The sequence below is a fragment of the Elephas maximus genome, chromosome 16 (assembly GCF_024166365.1).
Source record: "Elephas maximus indicus isolate mEleMax1 chromosome 16, mEleMax1 primary haplotype, whole genome shotgun sequence".
Lineage (NCBI taxonomy): Eukaryota > Metazoa > Chordata > Mammalia > Proboscidea > Elephantidae > Elephas > Elephas maximus.
In genome coordinates, this window is record NC_064834.1 from 26,939,457 (window position 1) to 26,963,065 (window position 23,609).

Sequence of the window (23,609 nt, forward strand, 5' to 3'; positions counted from 1 at the left end):
TTTCTGTTCTAAAACAATCTCAAACCCATTTCCATATCCAAATTGTTGTGATTTCAAGGAATTGTACTTAGAAGCCTGAATGAGATAAGGCAGCACTGGAAAAATAATTCTCTGCTGTGTTTATTTATTTATTTATTTAAAATGCAACAACACAAAGTGGAGAGGAGTTCAGAGAACTTGCTGGAAACTTTCCAAACTCTGCATCCAAAGCACTGGACTGGAAAACATAGTGAGAAGTGCTTCCTCCCACAGACATACATGAACACTCCTCTGCACATGTACATACACATATACACACATACACTCATAAACATGCACTACACGCACGTGCACACTCAAACAAAAAGTCAGCCTCACACACACGCACACACACACATTCATCTGGATATGCAATAATAATCCTTGAAAATACCCATTAGCAAGCCAATGTTTATTTTCAAATTTACTTTTTAATTCACTCACTAAAGAAAATATACTCAAATATTAGAAATAAACTTTCTTATTCTTTAATAAATTTCAACAGAACAGAAAAAAATGGCTTTTCTTCATTCATGTGTCCTTATTTATGAATCACAAAGTAAATCAACTAAAACAAAACAAAAAAAAAAACCAGCGCCATGGAGTTGATTCCAACTCATAATGACCCTGTGGGACAGAGCAGAACTGTCCCATAGGGTTCCAAAGCTGTAAATCTTTACAGAAGCAGACTGTCACACCTTCCTCCCATAGAGCAGCTGGTGAGTTTGAATCGCCAACCTTTCAGTTAGCAACTAAGCTCTTTAGCCACTGCGCCACCCCAAAACCCAGTGCCGTCGAGTCAATTCCGACTCATAGCGACCCTATATACTGCGCCACCACAGCTCCAGAAATCAGTGAAAGTGGCCTCTAAAATAACCTTTACCAGAACAATCAGATCCATCAAAACAATCCATAAACAATGTTAACCAAAACTGTCAAGCCAGAATGTCGGAGGAAATAGCCATTATCTGTGAAGGAGATTACGGTGGTATTTCCCTCAGTTAAATGCCATTGAGAGATATGAGCTGAAGGAGAAAGCACCTAGAATTGAAAATGTCACAGTGGTACTTACCTCCAGGACCCCTCCCCATAAAATGAATTCTTCCTCAGTTATATGCTGTATTTGTTAGAGCTGACAGATATCATATCTTTATCTCTTCTGCAACATTTTTGGCTAAATAACATCTGCCATTTGCTGGGGTGGGGGGAGGTGTTGTTCCAGACACTGCGTAAATCACAGTTCTCAACTTAGAATGTTTAATAAATATAACTTTTTAAATTATCTTTAATCCACTTAATATTGACTCCAAGATGCCATCCTGATGGACTGGCCAAAAATTCAACCTTAGAAGTTATGATCCTCTCTCCTTTCTCTTTTTATTCTGGCTTTCCCTCCTCCTTTCAAGGTTGCCCCTGAATTATGTAGTGCTAGGAAAAGGTGACCACTAGTTTTCAGTGCCCCCTCCTTTGGTCATCTTCTGTATCCTCTATCCAAGCCCACAGTAGTCCCTGAAAGGCTTTATTTACAGACCTGGTGGTGCAGTGATTAAGAGATTAGCTGGTAACCAAAAGGTTGGAAGTTCGAATCCACCAGCCATTCCTTGGAAACCCTATGGGGCAGTTCTACTCTCTCCTAGAGGGAGCTGTGAGTTGGAATCGACTTGATGGCAATGGGTTTGGTTTCTGTTTTTCGGTCTACCAAGACAAGACATCTCCTTGCACCACGTAGATGTCCTCTCAGAGGTTTTCCCATTTCTTTCAGACATTCCCACCATCCTGGATACCTGCTGCTGCATAAAAACCTATCCCAGAACTGTGGGTTAAAACAGTAACAATCATTTCTCTTGCTATGGGGGTGACTGAGCCCAGCAAAGTAGTTCTTGCTCAGGGTCTTTCATGAAGTGCAGTCAGATGGTTACTGGGTCTGGCATCATCTTGAAGGCTTCTTTACTTGCATATCTGGGATATGGGCTGGGAAATGCTGAAAAAGCTGGGGCCAGAACAGCCGGGCTCCTCAGGCATCTCCTTCTCTTTCTCTCTGTGGTCTCACTATGTGGCCTTTCCACATGGCCACCTCATGGTAGCCAGATTTCCTACATGGCAGGTCAAGGTTCCCAGTGGGAGAGTCCTAAGAAAAACCAGCAGAAGCCACACAGCCTTTTCTAACTTTGCCTCAGAAATCACCCAATGTCATCCCCATTACATTCTGTTCCTTGATGCAGTCACAAAAGCTAGACCAGTTTCAAGCAAAGAATGTCAAATGATTCGCAAGATGTTTTAAAACCAGAGCCACAGAACATAATGCTAGCCCCATTACTCTGGGGTCCCCAAAATTGTCTACCACTTGCTAGTTTAGAAAAATTTCTTCTTTCCTACTATACTTCCCTCTGCCCGTTTCATATGGGACATCTAGCATTATTCCTACAATAGCCTCAGGCCAAGGATGGCAAATAAGGAAAAAAGGGCCTTATAGGTTTGTACCCGTAAGTATAGACAGTGGAATAAAGAAACAACCCATTACCATTTAAAAAAAAAAAAAAAGTCAAAGAAAATGATAAATGACAACTAACACTGGGGTTCCATTTCAGAATACAATAGGGAGTAGTGGGGACTGGGGCAATCTGCTCAAAGGGGTAGCTGCTATTTTTCTCCAGCCAGTTATTGTCATGAGAAATGGAGGCCCTGTTTTGCCACACCTTTCAATTTTTCTAGAAAAGTCAGGAACCTGAATTTTTATGTAAAACATCCTTAATTAAATGCTAGCAAGTAATTCAAATGCTTTTAAAACATCATTTTTGCCAAGCAAAATATGTCACTGGCCATATTCCAGCTTCAAAATGCCAGTTTGTGACCCCTACCTCGGGCTTTCAAATAGGTAGGAAGAAACGCCGCTTTCAGGCTACTTCTCATTTTTATCCAACCAAAATCCCTGAGACCAGGAAGCATGAAAGGACCTGTTTACACTTAGGAGATGAAGGATGAGAATCTACAGGGGAAAAAATAGAAATTAATATTTCAATAAAGAATCCTGCCACATGGTGTATATCAGGGTCAGAGCGGTCGATGGGCCAAATCTGGCCTCCTGTCTGGTTTTGTAAGCAAGTTTTAATGGAATACAGCCACACTCATTCATTTATGCATTGTCTGTGGCTGCTTCTACACTACAGTGGCAGAACTGAGTAGCTGCAACGGCGATTGTATGACCCACAGAGCCTAAAATACTTACTAAAAATACTTACTACCTGGCCCTTAATAGAAAAATTTTGCTGACCCCTGGTGTATACCAAACTGCATGGTGTCATTAGGGCTAGGAATCATAGCAATTTAAGACTAAAAGCTCTTGACACTATTTGCTAACGTCGAGGCTACAGTGGGGATATTTCCATTCTAAGGAAAAGGTCATGGTTTCTCTAGATTGTTGGTAGACTTGGGCCTTCCTGCCGAGTTTGGCCTGTAATTAGCAGGTGTAGTCAACCTTGACTGCTTTCCCCTGGACGTGATACTTAAAGCTCATAACTCAGCGGCTTTGTTCTAGTTGAGAGAAATAATGAAATACATCCTGCAGGCTACGATTTCCATCCTCTTCCACGGCATCTTGACTTATAAATCAGTGATACTGTGTCACTCTAGAGCATTGCTCTTCCCTGTCAAGACCAGAAAGTTTACAGTGAGATTATGATCCCAAATCTTCAGGTGTATTTAAACAGACTTTTAAAATAGTTTATAAGAAGAAAGAAAAAAAAACCCAGTTGATGTTTTTAAGGAAAGAAAAGTTAGCTTTCTTATACTTTTTAAAGAGCCCTGGTGGCACAGTGGTGAAGTGCTTGGCTACTAACCGGAAGGCCAGTGGTTCAAACCCACCAGCCACTCTGCAGGAGAAAGACGTGGCAGTCTGCTTCCATAAAGATTACAGCCTTGGAAACCCTATGGTCTTATACTTTTTACAAGAACAAAAAGGCTGTTATTACTTTACATGGCAAAAAAACATCATGAATCAATAGGCACTGCTTTTCTCTCAAGGTGTGTAATTCGGAAAGAAGTTAATAAACTTGTGAGGTCTATAAACACTCCAGAGCTTCAAACAAAAACATCATCATTGTTGTAGGTTTACTTTAAGGCTATGTTTTAACAATTACACACACACACACACACACACACACACACAAAATGACTCTAGGACTGCAATTCAATTTAGAATATTTAAGAAACATCACCTTTCAAATTATTTTTAAATCCATTTAATACTGATTCCAAGATACACCCTGGTGGGCTGGCCAGAAACTCAGTCTCAGCAGTCAGGATCCTCTCCCCTTTCTCTTTTTCTTTTGGGTCTCCCTCTTCCTCCCAAGAAGGAGATGGACTTTTCCCTATTCCTCCTGCTAAGTAAAACAAAAAAAAACTCTGGAAATATATAAAATAAACACAAGAAGATGCTAAAAGGTGGAGAGAAGACGGCAAACCAGCCAGGGATCTTAGGATCCCAGGAATGACGATGGGGTGGAGTCAGTGAGGGTTGCATGGGTAACCTCGATGTCCCTCCCCATCTGGTAATAACAAGCTACAATACTCCTTCCCCACTTGTATGGTGTCAAAGGAGCACCACTAGAACAGAATATTGAAATACCATCCAAAGTCTCATGTTATAATACTCAAAATGTTCAGGATTCAACTGAAAATCAGTCATGATATCAAAACCCAGGAAAATCTAAACTTGAATGAGAAAAGACAATCAACAGATGCCAACACCAAGATGACAGAGATGAAAGAATTATCCAACAAGAATTTTAAAGCAATCATCATGAAAATCCTTCACAAAACAACTATAAGCATGTTTGAAACAAATTAAAAAACAGAAAGCTTCAGCAAAGAAAATGTAAAGAAGACCCAAATGGAAGCTTTAGAACTGGAACATACAATAATCAAAATAAAGATTTAGTGGATGGGCTCACCAACAGAATGGAGAAGGCAATGGAAAGACTCATTCGACTTGAAGATAAAGCAATAGAAACGACCCGTTCTGAACAACAGAGAAAAACACAGACTGCAAAAATTGAACAGATTCCCGGGGACCTCTGAGATCATAAAAAAAAAGAATCTAACCTCCCTGTCATTAGGATCCCAAGAGAAGAGAAAGAGGGTAGGACTAAAAAAGTATTTCCAAATTTGGAAAAAGACATAAACCTACAGATTGAAAAAGATGAGTGAACTCCAAACAAGGTCAACCCAGAAAAAAATTCATACCAAGATATATCATAATCAAGCATCAAAAAACGGAAGAAAAAAAATCTTGAAATCAACAAGAAGCAATGCCTTACGTATACGGTTAAAAGAATTTGAACACAGTAGATTTCTCTTCAGAAAACATGGAAACCAGAAAAAAAAGGTGCATTTTTTTTTATTGTGTTTTAAGTGAAAGTTTACAAATCAAGTCAGTCTCTCATACAATAATTTATATAAACCTTGCTATATACTCCTAATTGCTCTCTTCCTAATGAGACAGCACACGCCTTCCCTCCACTCTCTCTTTTCGTGTCCATTCAGCCAGCTTCTGACACCCTCTGCCCTTTCACCTCCCCTCCAGACAGGAAAAGCCAACATAGTCTCATGTGTCTACTTGATCCAAGGAGCTCATTCTTTACCAGTATCATTTTCTATCATATTGTCCAGTCCAATCCCTGTCTGGAGGCTCGGCTTTGGGAATGGTTCCTGTCTTGGGCTAACAGAAGGTCTGGGACCATGGCCACTAAGGTTCTTCTAGTCTCAGTCAGACCATTAAGTCTGGTCTTTTTATGAGAATTTGGGGTCTGCATCCCACTGCTCTCCTGCTCCCTCACGGGTTCTCTGTTGTGTTGCCTGTCAGGGTAGTCATCAGTTGTAGCCGGGCACCATATAGTTCTTCTGGTCTCAGGCTGATGTTGTCTCTGGTTTATGTGGCCCTTTCTGTCTCTTGGGCTTATAATTACCTCCTGTCCTTGGTGTTCTTCATTCTCCTTTGATCCAGGCATGTTGAGACCAATTGATGCATCTTAGATGGCTGCTTGCTAGCATTCAAGCCCCCAGAAGCCACTCTCCCAAGTGGGATGCAGAATGTTTTCCTAATAGATTTTATTGTGCCAATTGACTTAGATGTCCCCTGAAACCATGGTCCCCAAATCCCCGCCCCTGCTTCACTGGCCTTTGAAGCATTCAGTTTATTCAGGAAACTTCTTTGCTTTTGGTTTAGTCCAGTTGTGCTGACCTCTCCTGTATTGTGTATTGTCTTTCCCTTCACCTAAAATAGTTATTATCTACACTCTAATTAGTGAAAACGCTTCTCCCTCCCTCCCCATCCCCCACATATCCATCAAAGAATATTTTCTTCTCTGTTTAAACTATTTCTCCAGCTCTTATAGTAGTGGTCTTATAAAAGATTTGTCCTTTTGCAACTGACTAATTTCACTCAGCATCGTGCCTTCCAGATTCCTCCACATTACGAAATGATTCACGGTTTCGTCATTGTTCTTTATCAATGCACAGTATTACATTGTGTGAATATATCATAATTTATTTATCCATTCATCTGTTGATGGGCACCTTGGTTGCTTCCATCTTTTTGCTATTGTAAACAGTGCTGCAATGAACACAGCTGTGCATATATCTGTTCGTGTAAAGGCTCTTATTTCTCTAGGATATAATCCAAGGAGTGGGATTGCTGGATCCTAAGGCAGTGCTACTTCTAGCTTTTTATGGAAGCGCCAAATCGATATCCAAAGTGGTTGTACTATTTTACATTCCCACTAACAGTGTATAAGAGCTCCAGACTCTCCACAACCTCTCCAACATTATTTTGTGTTTTTTGGATTAATGCCAGCCTTGTTGGAGTGAGATGGAATCTCATTGTAGTTTTGATCTGCATTTCTCTGATGGCTAATGATCATGAACATTTCCTCATGTATCTGTTAGCTACCTGAATGTCTTCTTTAGTGAAGTGCCTGTTCATATCTTTTGCCCATTTTTTAATTGGGCTGTTTGTCTTTTTGTACTTGAGTTTTTGCAATGTCATGTAGATTTTAGAGATCAGGCACTGATCGGAAATGTCATACCTAAAAACTTTTTCCCAGTCTGTAGGTAGTTTTTTTACTCTTTTGGTGAAGTCTTTGGATGAGCATAGGTGCTTGATTTTCAGGAGCTCCCAGTTATCTAATTTCTTTTCAGCCTTGTTGGTAATGTTTTCTATACTGTCTGGGCCATGTATGAGGGTTCCTAACGTTGTCCCTATTTTTTCTTCCATGATCTTTATCGTTTTAGATTTTATATTTAGGTCTTTGATCCATTTTGAGCTCGTTCTTCTGCACAGTGTGAGGTATGGGTCACTGTGTAATGCTTTACTTATCCAGGGCTTCTTTCCCTTCCATATAAAGTTGGTGATTTGTTTCTCCATCTCATTTAAAAATGTCATTGGAATATGGATCTGAATTGCAGTGTATCTACAGATTACTTTTGGTAGACCACTCATTTTTACAATGTTAAGTCTTCCTATCCATGAGCAAGGTATATTTTTCCACTTATGTAGGTCTCTTTTGGTTTCTTGCAGTAGTGTCTTGTAGTTTTCTTTGTATAGGTCTTTTACATCTCTGGTAAGATTTATTCCTAAATATTTTATCTTCTTGGGGGATACTGTAAATGGTATTGATTTGGTGATTTCCTCTTTGATGTTCTTTTTGTCGGCGTAGAGAATCCAACTGATTTTTGTATGTTTATCTTATAACCTGATGCTCTGCTGAACTCTTCTATTAGTTTCAGTAGTTTTCTGGAGGATTCCTTAGGGTTTTCTGTGTATAAGATCATGTCATCTACAAACAGAGATACTTTTACTTCTTCCTTGCCAATCTGGATGCCCTTTATTTCTTTATCTAGCCTAATTGCTCTGGCTAGGACCTCCAGCACAACGTTGAATAAGAGCGGTGATAAAGGCCATCCTTGTCTGGTTCCCAATCTCAAAGGGAATGCTTTCAGACTCTCTCCATTTAGGATGATGTTGGCTGTTGGCTTTGTATAAATGCCCTTTATTATGTTGAGGAACTTTCCTTCTATTCCTGTTTTGCTGAGAATTTTTATCGTGAATGGGTGTTGAACTTTGTCAAATGCCTTTTTTGTACCAATTCATAAAATCATGTGATTCTTGTCTTTTGTTTTATTTATAAGATGGATTGCAGTAATTGTTTTTCTAATGTTGAACCATCCCTGCATAGCTGGTATGAATCCCACTTGCTCATGGTGAATTATTTTTTTGAAATGTTATTGAATTCTATTGGCTATAATTTTGTTGAGGATTTTTGCATCTAAGTTTTTGAGGGATATAGGTCTATAATCTCCTTTTTTTAAGGTGTCTTTACCTGGTTGTGGTATCAGATATCTGGCTTCATAGAATAAGTTTGGGAATATTCCATCGTTTTCTATGCTCTGAAATACCTTTAGCAGTAGTGGTGTTAACTCTTCTCTGAAAGTTTGGTAGAACTCTGCAGTGAAGCCATACAGGCCAGGACTTTTTTTTGTTTGGAGTTTTTTGGTTACTTTTTCAACCTCTTCTGTTATGGTTCTACTTAGTTGTTCTTCCTCTGTTTGCATTAGTTTAGGTAGGTAGTATGTTTCTAGGAATTCATCCGTTTCTTCTAGGTTTTCAAATTTGTTACAGTACAATTTCTCATAGTAATCTGATATGATTCTTTTAATTTCAGTTTGGTCTGCTGTAATATCACCCATCCCATTTTTTATTTGGGTTATTTACTTCCTTTCCTGTTTTTCTTTTGTCAGTTTGGCCAATGGTTTATCGATTTTGTTAATTTTTTCAGAGAATCAGCTTTTGGCCTTGTTAACTCTTTCAATTGTTTCTGTTTTCTATTTCATTTAATTCTGCTCTAATTTTTATTATTTGCTTTCTTCTGGTGCCTGATGGTTTCTTTTGCTCCTCTCTTCCCATTTGTTCAAGTTGTAGGGATAATTCTTTGATTTTGGCCCTTTTTTTTTTTTTTTTTGGTATATGTGCATTCATTGATATAAATTGACCTCTGAGCACTGCTTTCACCGTGTCCCAAAGGTTCTGATAGGAAGTGTTTTCATCCTCTTTGCATTCTATGAATTTCTTTATTCCATCCTTAATGTCTTCTATAATCCAGTCTTTTTTGAGCAGGGTATTGCTCAGTTTCCAAGTGTTTGATTTCTTTTCCCTGCTTTTTCTGTTATTGATTTCCACTTTTATGGCCTTATGGTCAGAGAAGATGCTTTGTAATATTTCAATGTTTTGGATTCTGCGAAGGCTTGCTTTATGACCTAATATGTGGTCTATTCTGGAGAATGTTCCATGTGCATTGGAAAAGAAAGTATACTTGGGTTGATGTTGGGTGGAGTGTTCTGTATACATCTAGAAGGTCGAGTTGGTTGATTGTGGCATTTAGATCTTCCGTGTCTTTATTGAGCTTCTTTCTGGATATCCTGTCCTTCACCAAAAGTGGTGTGTTGAAGTCGCCTACTATAATTGTGGAGCTGTCTACCTCACTTTTCAGTGCTGTTAAGAGTTTGTTTTATGTATCTTGCAGCCCTGTCATTGGGTGCATAAATATTTAATATGGTTATATCCTCCTGGCATATTGTCCCTGTAATCATTCTATAGTGTCCTTCCTTATCCTTTGTGGTGGGTTTAACTTTAAAGTCTATTTTGTCAGAAATTAATATTGCCACTCCTGCTCTTTTGATTGTTGTTTGCTTAATATATTTTTTCATCCCTTGAGCTTTAGTTTGTGTCTCTAAGTCTAAGGTGTGTCTCTTGTAGGGAACATATAGACAGATCGTGTTTTTTTAATCCATTCTGCCACTCTGTGTCTCTTTATTGGTGCCTTTAGTCCATTTACATTCAGCGTAATTATGGATAGGTATGAGTTTAGTGGTGTCATTTTGATGTCTTTTTTGTGTGTTGTTGATGTTTTTTTTTTCACCTAATATTTTGTGCTGAGTAGTTTATATGTTGTCTTTTCCTCTTATTCATTGTTGTTGACTTTGTTTCTGCTGAGTCTCTATTTTTGTCTTTTATTTTTGATGTGTAGGATAGTCTCCTTTGTTGTTACTTTAATATTTACCGCTATTTTTCTAAGTTTAAACCTAACTTTTATTTCTTTATATCGCCTTGCCTTCCTCTCCATATGAGATATCTATAACTACATCTCTTAGTCCTTCTTTATTATTTTAATGTTGTCTTCTTTTACATAATAACATCGCTGTTTCCCTGTTTTGAGCATTTTTTTATCTTGATTTATCTTTGTGATTTCCCTGTCTGGTTTGACATCTGATTGCTCTGTCCGGTATTCCAGTCTTGGGTTGATGCCTGATATTATTGATTTTCTAACCAAAGAACTCCCTCTAGTATTTCTTGTAGTTCTGGTTTGTTTTTTATGGATTGCCTGTGTGTTCCTTGGCTTGTTCTGCATATTGCCTGATCTCCTTCCTGATGTCTTGAAGGGTTCTGTAGATTCATCTTTTGTATTCTGCCTCTGATAATTCCAGAAATGCATTTTCATCTAGAAAATCCCTGGATTTTTTTTGTTTTTAGAGCTTGCTGTAGCAGTCATGATCTGTTTCTTTATGTGATTTGGTATTGACTGTTGTCTCTGAGCCATCTGTAAGTTATTATATAAGTTTGCTTACTATATCCTAGCTTCTTGCTTTGTTTTGTTTTGATATACCCAAATGCGTTGCTTGAGTGAGCTAGCTTGATTATTTTAACCTTTGAAGCTCTGACGTCCTGTTGCCAGATGGCTAGAGCTGTTATCAGGTGTATGAGTCTAGGAGTCTATTCATTTTTCTTGTATGGATTCAGCTCAGGTGTCCAGGTAGTTGATCATTAAGTGTGCAGTACAGGCTCTGTCCTGCAGTCTTAGAAGGGCAGGGGTGATTGGTGTAGGTACCAATATCTGGTTGCAGCAGGGGGCTGAGAATCATCCCCCAAGTGACTCTGAGGAAAGTGCGTCCCTCTTCCCTAGAGGTTACAGATGGGTGGGTTCTGCTGATGGACCATGGGCCCCCAATGATTTTGGCTGTAAAGACTGGGAGGTACTGGTTATCCTTGGACCCCTGTCGTGGGTGGCTGGGTGACCTGAGTGGAGCCACCAGTCCTTAGGCCCCTGATGTAGGTAGGCGAGGACCCAGTTTAAGAGGCAAAGCAGTGTCAAATATCAAACACCCACCTCTCCACCGCACAGCTGAAAGAGTTATAATCTACCAACAAGAGCCTATTCTCCCAAAATAGGCCCACACAGGTCCATGCAGGGGAGAAAGGTATTCAAAGTCCATGGACTGTATGCCTGGACAGGAGCCACTTCTGTCCGGAAGATCCCTAGGCTAGTGGAGCTGTCAAATTATCTTTTTCCCCCAACCGCAAATGTATTCCTTCACCAAGGCCTGGAGAATGGCTCCCGGAGCTCAACAGGGCCTATCTCAGGCCCAGGGAAATCAATAGCCTCGGAAGGTGGCTTGGGAGTGGGGGGCATGGTAAAATATACGTAAGTACTTAGCTTTTACCGAGAACGCCATTCTTCTCAGGTTTCAGAGGTGTGAGTAGGCTGTGTGGCTGGTTGCTTCTCCCTGAGGAAACTGCGGCCAGACGCTACTACCAGCCCACCATAGCCATTCCTGGGAATGGTACCTGAGGGATCCTGGCGATTCAGGTCTGCAACTCCTCTCTGCTTCTGGACTGTCTCTCCTTCCCCATGCTACTCAGTCCATTTTTTCAACTTTGCCTTTAATGTTCAGAGCTCCTAGCTTGTCGTAAATGTAATCATTTCACTTGTTCTTTCAAGTCTTTGTTTTAGGAGGGATCTCTGGAAGCTTCTGGCCCCACTTGGCCCCACTTTGAAATGGAACATTTTTGACATGCTAAAAGAAAAAACTGTCAACCCTAAATTCTATATTCAGCAAAACTACCCTTCAGGGATGAAGAAGAGATAAGAACATTCTAGGAAAAAGGAAAGCTAAAAGAATTTATCACCAGTAGACTTGCCCTAAAGAAAGCTCTTGAAACACAAAGGAAATGACAGAAGAATCTTGGGCCATCAGGAAGGAAGATATAGCAAAGAGCAAAAATATGGATAAATACATTTTCCTTCTCCCCTTGAGTTTTCTAAATGATGTCTAACAGTTAAATAAAAAGTCTAATATTGTCTGATATGGCTCTCCATGTGTGTAGAGGAAATATGTAAAGCAATTATATTATAAACACGGGGAGTAAAAGACTTTAAAGGAAGTAAGTTTCCACACATCATTCAAACTGGTTGTTACCTTGATAGAGGTTGTGGTTACACAAATTTACACGTCATAAAATGGCATACAACTATATACATACATATTGTACCAATGTCAAGTTTCTGATTTTGATATTATACTATAGTTATAAGGAGCCCTGATGGTGCAGTGGTTAAGCACTCAGCTGCTAACCAAAAAGTCAGTGCTTCAAACCCACCAGCTGCTCCTCGGGAGAAAGACGAGGCAGTCTGCTTCTGAAAAATTTACAGCCTTGGAAACCCTATGGGGCAGTTCTCTGCCCCGCAAGGTCGCTATGAGTCAGATTTGACTCAACAGCAATGGGTTAATGGGACTATAATTATGTAAGCTGTAACCATTAGAGGGAATGGGGTGAAGCATACATGGAATGTCTCTGTACTATCTTTGCAATTTTCTGGAAATCTATAATTATTTCAAAATAAGTTTTTTTAAAAATGACTCTAGGGAGACTGTCTTTCCTAGGGTTATCAGACTCAATCACTTGGAAAATATAAAATTGATTCAGGGCAGGAACAACGGGGCGCTGTTGGACTGCTTAACTTGGGAAGTAGGAATTGGCTCAATTTCTCTGTACATTTCATTCTCTCAGCATTTAGCATTTTAAATCAATTTATTCTCTTCTTTAGATGAAACATCAGAAAGTAAACACTCCCTTTCACTTCTCTTCTCCCCCTAAAGATATCTGGTGCCATCTGGTGATGAGGTAACAAGATTGGATTTCAGGAGGAATTAGTATAGGCTGTTGAAAGTAGTCAGTTAGCTCAGAGGTTTTCAACCTGCAGTGACAAACAACTCTGAGCTATGATCGAGTTTTTAGGACTAAAACTAACCTGTTAATGCCTAAAGACAGATTACTAATCTCCTGGCCTATTTTTTGAGCATTATTTAAAAACAAACAAAACTCTCTTGGCCAGACCTTAATAATTCTTACTCACCTAATTGAGAAATTAACTGTACAACTTTTTAATAGAAGTTGTTTTGTCTGACAAATTGCCACCTTTACACATGGTCATGGTTTTTTATACCCCCCAAAAAAGCAAAAGGAAATAAAATATCTAAGCAAATCTAAAACCTGTTGCCCTTGAGTTGATTCTGACTTATAGCAACCTTACAGGAAAGAGTAGAGCTGCCCCATAGGGTTTCCAAGGAGCAGGTGACTGATTTGAATTGCTAACCAAAAGGTCAGCAATAGAACCTACGATTACAGGTGTTCTAGCACCATAGCAGAAGCATCAGCCTCCTCTAGGAACCTAATGTTTTAGTGGCAGCCAAAGCAACAGATTTCTCTAAGCCTTTTTAGAAAGAGAAATTTTTCTGCCCTTTAATTTTGTTCACTTGATTCATATCCCTGTAAAGTGAAACCCTGCACAATTCTCCAGGCAGAATGTTTGTGAGAGCTGGCAGGGTAATTTTTATTTTCCATGATTAAAAAGATACCAAGAACAATAATCATTCTTTTATTTTATTTACATCCCCTTCATGTTCCAGAATGGATTTAAGGTAGTTATGATAACAGGAGCTGCTATTTATTAAGTGCTCACTATATTTTATGTGTCAGGCCATTAAATACCTAGGCCAATTGCCCATGCTTAGTTAGTCCTCAGACCTTGTCAGCCCACAGACAGACAGAACTGGGCACTCCATGTGGTCATTTGGCTTAACTGGGCCCTATCGAATTGCAGCTCTTTAGGTGCACACCAGTCACTGCTGCAAACTCTCAGTGCCACTGGGGTTGTTTTATTGCATGGCATTCTTCAACCACCATGACAAATGGGATAGATGACTGCTGCCATTGAAATGACATTGTCAACCCTGGAATATGTACGTGTGGTCATCTTCCCCACCCTTATCACCTTCTCTAAGCTTATTTGTTTGTATATACCTTGTATGTCATGTTCACTTTTTCTTTAACTAGTATTATTGTTGTTGTTATTATTACTCCACCACCCATCTGCCAGTGTGTCATATGTGGTGGTTTGAGTGTTGATATGATGCTGGAAGCTATGTCACCAGTATTACAAATACCAGGCGGGACACCCATGGTAGAGAGATTTCAGTGGAGCTTCCAGACTAAAACAGACTAGGAAGGAAGGCCTGGCAATTTGCTTCCAAAAATTAGCCAATAGAAACCTTATGGGTCACAACAGAAAATTTTCCTACCCATTTGCTTTGATTACATCATCAGCAGGGATCAATAGCTGGAGGATATCATGTTTGGTGAAATGTAGAGGGCCAACAAGGGTATGGAATGAGATGGATTAGCACAATAGCTGCAGTGATGGACTTGAACATGCTGACAATTATGAGGATGATGCAGGACGGAGAAACATTTCACTCTGTTGTACATAGGGTCACCACGAGTCAGAGTCGACTCAACGGCCACTAACAACAATAACATTACCGTTACCTATTGTTATTATTACTATTTGGTTTTCCCATTCCTCTTTAAGCTCATCATTTCCACTTCGAAGCTTCTCTGAACATTCCCTAAGCCTTCCTTAAAAACAATTTTCCGTTAAATAAGTAAGGTTGCAAATCCATGCCTGCATCTCTTCTTGTTTGGAGCAGACTGTCCAACCTTTATTTAAAATGACACCTGTTGCCTGATAAAAATGAATTTTCCCAACTAGTATATGATTCCCCGCACTTGTCTCATAATACCTGATTGAAAACCCCCATTTTAGTTTTATGGCTTTGGCTGTCACCTTTGTAAATTACAGAGCCCGCTTCCTGAGACACGACTGTAGCTGGGAATTCATTTCAAACTGATATTTTTGGTGAAACCACATGTAGACCTATTTGTTCACGGAAACCTGCAGAAATAGGAACTGTGAGCATTTTAAAATCTCACCAAGCTTTCATCCCTCTTGCTGGGCTGTTCCTTTGCTGACACGGACCATTATTTTCCCCTCACTCACCCAGCCTTTCTGATTTTCTTTCTACAACCCCACACATTTCTCCTCAGCTTGTTGTGAAATCTGACACATCCCAAGTAAGTTATTTATTTTGACAGTTGTGTGTGTAATACATCTAATGTGGGATGAACCTAAGAGTCAGATAACTGGTTTTTTTAGTCCCGGGAAACAACTTCATTATCTTGTGAAACGCACTTTTCAACACTCAATCCTAGCAAGTAATGAATGATATTGTGTAACACATTTGCAGCAATTACCTTTGAAAATGAAGACTCCCTCTGGTGCTATTGATAGAATCCGAGGTGAAACTCTTTTTTCTTGTCAAAGTCCAGGGTTTCTGTGCAAGACCAGTAATCATGCAATGCAAGCATAGAACATCTGTGAGGCTGGGTTGGGGGTAATAACCTATCTACCCCTCTGCTTTGCAGCCCTCCAATCCCCACCTACTTCAGGCTCAGCCCTGCCCAGTGCTCAGAAACCAATCCTGATCCAACTCAGAGGGAATTTAAGGTAGGACCTGTAGACCACGAGCTCTGCAACTTCTCATCCAGCCAGCCTTTAACTGGTTCAGTCTAGCCAAAGACACTTACTTATACAACTAGACCATAGATATGCCCAGAGGACCACTGTGGGCACCTCCCTGTGGCAGATGCTGCCATAACTTCCCTAAATGTGGTTCACCCCTCAGTCCATATGGCAAGTCAGCTACTTACTCCTCTGTATGGCCCTCTTGGGGTTTCCAGCATCCAATTTACACCCTAGCTACTCTCACCAGCAACTGGGTCTTCTTGCCACACCAGCTGGGGCAGATGCCCACCCTTCCTGGGCTCTTTATCTCTCATGTTCACTATTTCTCTTCTTCAGCTTTCTCTAACCCCTGCAATACCACATATAGCAATTTACAGATGGCAGAGTATCACCCATCCCTTACTTAATGGGATAAATGGCTTAGCCACTCCTGGCTGCATGGGGATTAGCACTTGGTGAATTCCACCCCAGGAAGGGGAGAAGAAATCAGCTTTTTCCAAAGAGCAATCTTGTCTCCTTGCCTACATCATTCTTTATTTAATCAAAGGTGGAAAGTGGGGGCTGCTAGAATGATCTCTCACTGCAAGAGCTGTGGTGAGGTAGCTTGCAGGCCTTTCTGACTCATAGTGACCCTGTGTACAACACAGTGAAACACTGCCTGGTCCTGCACCATCCTTACAATCATTGTTATATTTGAGCCCCTTGTTGCAGCCACTGTGTCAAAATTCATCTCACTGAGGGTCTTCCTCTTCTTCACTGACCCTCTACTTCACCAAACATGATTGATGGTTCCATGGTATAATGCTGAGCACTCTGGGCTGATCTGACGCCAAATCTTGGTGGGACCTTAGTGCTTAATTCAAATTAAGAATTAACCACATTATAATCCTGCAAATCAGTATTATACACCTATTTTATAAATTGGAAGCCCTGGTGGTGTAAATGAGGACATTAAGGTTCTTATAGATTACTGAATTTGTCCTAGATCACACAGCTAATAAGGGAGATATTTTCATTAATTCCTTCAACAAATTTTTGAACAGGTAATATATTCTAGGGAATGTTCTGGGTGCTGCTGATACAACAGTAAATAACCTTGTTGTTTTCTATTTGTGTCTGTTTATTGTATGAACTGTTTGAAAAGACAGTGTACGCCTCAATCATCTCTATAACCACTGTGCACATGGTAAGAGCTCAATAATCATGAGTGAATTGAACAAGTCACTCATCAATCACCCTCTAGGTCAGTGACTCCCAACTGGGAATAATTTTGCTCCCCAAGGTGTATTTGGCAATGTCCGGAGACAATTTTGTCATCACTGGCATCTAGTGGGTAGAGGACAGCCCAGAGCAGCCCCCCACAACAAAGAATTATCAGCCCCAAATGTCAGTAGGGCCAAAGTTAAGAAATCCTGATCTAGTTCCTGTCCCTCTCCCTTCTGTGGCCTGCCAACCACCACGTTGGCCCTGCCTTAGTTATATGGTTCTTGTTGTTGTTGCTGTATACGGTCGAGTTGATTCTGACTCATAGCAACCCTATATGACAGAGTAGAACTGCCCCACAAGACTTTCTAGGTTGTAATCTTTATGGGAGCAGATCACCAGTTCTTTTCTCCCAAGGAGCACTGGTGGGTTCGAAATGTCGACCTTTTACTTAGTAGCCGAGTGTTTAACCACTGCACAACCAGGGCTCATATATGGTTCTTACAAGAGAGCAAATAGAAAAACACTGTTCTCTTACGAGTCACAACCAATGCAACCCATAAATGAAATCCTCTACTACATATCCTCTTCTGAAGCTAAGACTTTTCTATTTCCCCAGCATTTTTATTTCTTGAAACTTGGTCTTAGACAAGATTAAACCAGTATTTATTTATCAATAGAACAGACATCACTTGAGGTGACTACTAAGCTTATGATACTCTTCTACCTCTTGGAATTGCCCGCAATACACCAAGGTGACTGCCAGACCCATGCCCAATTCCGAGCCATAGCTGGCAGACACCTGAGCCAAGGTGAGCATCTTCTGGCATTCTGAACCTCGATTAGAGAAACACAGGGGTGGAGGTCTTGAGAACTGAGCTGAGAGGCTCCAGGAACTGTGCATATTTTGATCCTCCTACAGCCTGGTTCTTCAGTTTTTCTTCAGTTCTATAAGAATTCATAATCATTCCAATCTCTCCATTTTTGCTTATTTTCTTGATTGCCACCAAAACAATAGCCAATCCAATACAGGCAGTACTCTATACCTCTACCTACTTATAGAAAAGATTCGAGGCATCTTATAAGAGAAACATTGAAAAAATGAGACCAAACCGATTAGCAAAAAACAAAGGACAAAACCAAGAAATGTGAAAGTAAGCAAATATTTTCTTCAACTTGCTTCCTCCTTCTCTGCTTAGATCACCTCCAAGAAACACACATGTGGTTTTTTAATTTCTCTTATTCCTCACTCATTCAAATAACAGAATACTATGTTCTAGATCAGTGGTTTCAACAGTGCTAGTGAACTATAATAATCTGTATTTTGTTAATCTCCCCTCCCTTTGCCCCCTCCCAGGATATTCTGATTCAGTATATGGGGAGGAACATCCATAATTTTCAAGAACTGCACAAATGATTCTAATATGTAGCCAGGGTGAAGAATCACCTTAGGCTACTGGTTTTGCAGAGTCATACATTCTAAGGATTCAATCAAAGCTACAGACTTTTTCTCCAGAAAAAAAGGCATACATATCTTTTCTTCTACTTTCAATATCAGGAAGTACATAGATGCTCTAAAGTCTACCCACGAGCCCTTAGTTAAGAGCCTTGCTTCTAGACACTTCTCAGCAATGGATGACATTAGAAGGTGAGGAGGTGTTTAAAAAAAAAAGCAGGGAGGCGAGGCCAAGATGGTAGAGTAGTCAGACACTTCCTATGGTCTCTCTTACAGCAAAGACCCAAAAAAACAAGCGAATCAATTATATATGGCACTCTAGAAGCCCTGAACAAAGGCAAAGTTGAGGAATTGGACTGAGCAGCAGGGGGAGGGAGAGACACATCAGAAACAGCAAGGTATTGCCAGAACAGACCCAGCGGGAACTGACACCCTGCAGGCTGGATCAGCTGGTATGGACAGTGAGGCAAGCAGTGACACTTGAGATGCGTTTTCCATGTCGGTAGAGACTAAGAGATGGACAGTCTACTCAAGCCTCCAGAACCAGTGAAAAGCAGTGTGCAATCAGCAAAAGATAAGTACATGCGTCTAACCTGCTGTGCAGACCCAAGAACACCCCCTTTGGGAAGAATCTCTCTCCCATTTACCTGCCCGTGCCCAACTCTGCACCAGGTCCCACGCCAGCTTCAGTGATTGCTACATCCGCTGGGCCTATAGTAGGACCCATGGTGCTCCCTGAGTCATTCTCCCAGCTTTGGAGAGGGGACAAATTAACAAACAGGAAAAAATAATCTGCTAGTTCTCATGAGCCAGGTACTCAAGACAGGCACAGCCCCTTTGCCTAGGCACAGGCATAAGGGGTCCATGGACTTTGAATGCCTTTCAACCTTGTGGACGTTGTCAGCTTGTCAGCACATTTCAACAGCATAGGCCATCATTAGCACAGTACAACAGGGTACATACCTGAAGCCTATCTTCAACTACATCAGCTATAAGGTGGAGGGGCAGATTCGTGACATTTGACGCAGCTCTACCCATTAAGCAGAGTCCTCACCTACCGACATCAGGGGCCTGGGCACTGGTGACTCCACCCACACTACCTAGCCACCCTCAACAGCCATCCAAGAATAAGTGGTGCCTCCCAGTTCTTGCAGCCAACAGCATTGGGTGCCCACAGTCTGGCTGCAAAACCCACCCACCTATGTGCTCTAGCAAACAGGGACATACTTTCCTCCTAGATACTCGGCAGCCATTAGTCCCGTGCCTTGCTGAGAGCATGACCTCCTACTACAGCCAGATATCTGTGCCTACTCCAATCACCCCTGCCCATCTAGGTCTCTAGGTGAGAGCTCACACCACATACTTGATGACCAACTCTGGATACCTGAGCTGAATCCATACAAGAAAAGTAAATTAACTCCTGGGCTCATGTACCTAGTAACAGCTCTAACCACCTGGTGACAGGACATGAAAGCTTCAAAGAAGCCAATAATCAAACTAGCTCACACGACCAGCCTATTTTGGGCATATCAAAACAAAACAAGAAGCTAGGACACAGTAAGCAAGCATAAGATAAATAAATATAATAACTTATTTATGGCTCAGAGACAACAGTCAACATCAAATCACATAAAGTGGCAGGCCATGATGGCTTCAGCAAGCAATCAAAACAAAGAATCAAGAAACCTTTCAGAGGAAGAAAACTTCTTGGAATTACCAGATGTAGAATTCCAAAGATTAATATATGGAGCTCTTTAAGAGATCAGGAAGGAGATCAGGAAAAACACAGAACAAGCCAAGGAACACAAAGACAAAGCAAAAGAGGAACTTAAGAAGGTTAAACAAAAGCCATAATGACAAATTTAACACGCTACAAGAATCCATATAGAGACAGCAGACAGAAATCCAAAAGATTAACAATAAAATTTCAGAATTAGACAACTTAATAGAAAGTCACAGGAGCAGAATTGAGGCAATGGAAGTCAGAATTGAAGACTGAAGATACAGCACTTGACACTTGAGGAAAAATCAGATAAAAGAATTTTTAAAAAATGAAGAAACACTAAGAATTATGTGGGACTCTATCAAAAGGAATAACCTACAAATGACTGGAGTACCAGAACAGAGAAAGATAGCAGAAAATACAGAGACATTTTTTGAAGATTTGTTGGCAGAAAACTTCCCTGATATCATGAAAGATGAGAAGATATCTATTCAAGATGCTCATCAAACCCCACACAAGGTAAATCCCAAAGGAAAGTCACCAAGACATATTATAATCAAACTTGCCAAAACCAAAGATAAAAAGAGAATTTTAAGAGCAGCTAGGGATAAACAAAAAGTCATATACAAAGGAAAGTCAGTAAGACTAAGCTCGGTCTACTCAGCAGAAACCATGCAGGCAAGAAGTCAATGGGATGATATATATAAAGCCCTGAAGGTAAAAAATTGCCAGCGAAGAATTATATATTCAGCAAAACTGTCTCTCAAATAAGATGTTGAAATTAGGGCATTTCCGGATAAACAGAAATTTAGGGAATTTGTAAAAACCAAACCAAAATTACAAGAAATATTAAAGGGAGTCCTCCGGTTAGAAAATCAATAACATCAGGTAACAACCCAAATCTAGAACACAGAAGAGAACAACAAGATATCGACCCAAATACGGAAATGACAAATCAAAGCTAAAACATTGAAAATAGGGAAACAGAGACATCAATATTTAAAAGATGACAACATTAAAACAAAAAAGAGGGACTAAACAATGTAGTCATAGATTTTTCATAGGGAGAAGTCAAGGCAATATAAAGAATTAGAAGATTGGTTTAAACTTAGAAAAACAGAGGTAGATATTAAGATAACCACAAAGGAAACTGACAATCTGACGCATGAAAATAAAAAACAAGAAAAAGATAAAGACTCAGTAAATACAAAATCAACAATGATGAAAAGAGTGAAAAGAAAATACATAGGGAAAACTGACTCAGCATAGAAAATTAAGTAGAACAAAAAACCATCAATAACACACACACACACAAAGACATCAACATGACAGCACTAAACTCATACTAAAAAAAAAAAAATTTTTTTTTTAAACTCATACCTACAAATAATTACGCTGAATGTAAATGGACTAAACGCATCAATAAAGAGACAGAGAGTGGCAGAATGGATTAAGAAAAACACAATCCATCTATATGCTGCCTACAAGAGACACACCTTAGACTCAAAGACACAAACTAAAACTCAAAGACTAGAAAAAATTTATCAAGCAAACAATCAAAAAAGAGTGGGAGTGGCAATATCAATCTCTGATGAAATAGACTTTAAAGCAAAATCTACCACAAAGGATAAGGAAGGGCACTATATAATGATTAAAGTCTCAATACACCAGAAGGACATAATCATAATAAATATTTACACACCCAATGACAGGGCTACAAAATCTCTAACAGCAGTGAAAAGAGATATAGACAGCTACACAATAATAGTAGAAGACTTCAACACACCGCTTTCAGTGAAGGACAGAACATCCAGAAGGAAGCTCAATAAAGCCACAGAAGATCTAAATGCCACAATCAATCAACTAGATCTCATGGACATATAGAGAACACTCCACCCAACAGCAGCCAAGTATACTTTCTTTTCCAACTCACATGGAACATTCTCCAGAAAAGGCCACATATTAGGCCATAAGTCAAGCCTTAACAGAATCCAAAGCATCAAAATATTACAGAGCATCTTTAAAGTAGAAATCAATAACAGAAAAAACAAGGAATAAAAATCAAACACATGGAAACTGAACAACACCTTGCTCATAAACTACTGGGTTATAGAAGAAATTATGGATGGAAAAAAGAAATTCACAGATTCAAATGAGAATGAAGAGACATCCTACCAGAACCTTTGGAACACAGCAAAAGCAGCACTCTGAGGTCAATTTATAGCAATAAATGCACACATCCAAAATGAAGAAAGGGCCCAAATCGAAATATTAACCCTACAACTTGAAAAAATAGAAATAGAGCAGCAAAAAAAAAAAAAAAAAAAAGCCCTCAGGCACCAGAAGAAAGGAAATAATAAAAATTAGAGGAGAATTAAATGAAATAGAAAATAGAAAAACAACTGAAAGAGTTAACAAGACTAAAAGCTGGTTCTTTGAAAGGAGAAAAAAAATCAATAAACCACTGGCCAAACAGACAAAAGAAAAACAGGAGAGGAAGCTAATAACCTGAATAAGAAATGAGATGGGCGATACCACAAGAGACTCAACTGACATCGAAAGAATTGTGACAGTATACTATGAACAACTGTGCTCTAACAAATTTGAAAACCTAGAGGAAATGGACTAATTTCTAGAAACACACTACCTACCTAAACTAACACAAACAGAGGTAGAGCAACTAAATAAGCCTATAACAAAAGAAGAGATTGAAAAGGTAATTTAAAAACTCCCAACAAACCCTGGCCCTGACAGCTTCACTGCAGAATTCTACCCAACTTGCAGACAAGAGTTAACACCACTATTACTAAAGGTATTTCAGAGCATAGAAAAAGATGGAACACTCCCAAACTCATTCTATGAAGCCAGCATAAACCTGACACCAAAACCAGGTAAAGACACCACAAAAAAAGAAAATTATAGCCCTATATCCCTCATGAACATAGACACAAAAATCCTCGACAAAATTCTAGCCAATAGAATATAACAACACAACAAAAAAATAATTCACCATGACCAAGTGAGATTCGTATTAGGTGTGCAAGGATGGAAAACCCTAGTGGCAGAGCAGTTAAGTGCTACAGCTGCTAACCAAAAGGCTGGCAGTTCAAATCCACCAGGCGCCCCTTGGAAACTCTATGTGGCAGTTCTACTCTGTCCTATATGGTTGCTATGAGTCGGAATCAATTCGACAGCAACAGGTTTTTTTTTTTTTTTTTTTAGCAAGGATGGTTCAACATTTGAAAAACAATCAATGCAATCAATCACATAAATAAAAGACAAGAACCATATGATCTTATCAATTGCTGCAGAAAAGGCACTTGACAAAGTCCAGCACCCATTCACGATAAAATCTCTCAGCAACACAGGAATAGAAGGGAAATTCTTCCACATAATGAGGGCATTTATACAAAGCCAACAGCCAACATCATCCTAAATGGAGAGAGTCTGAAACCAT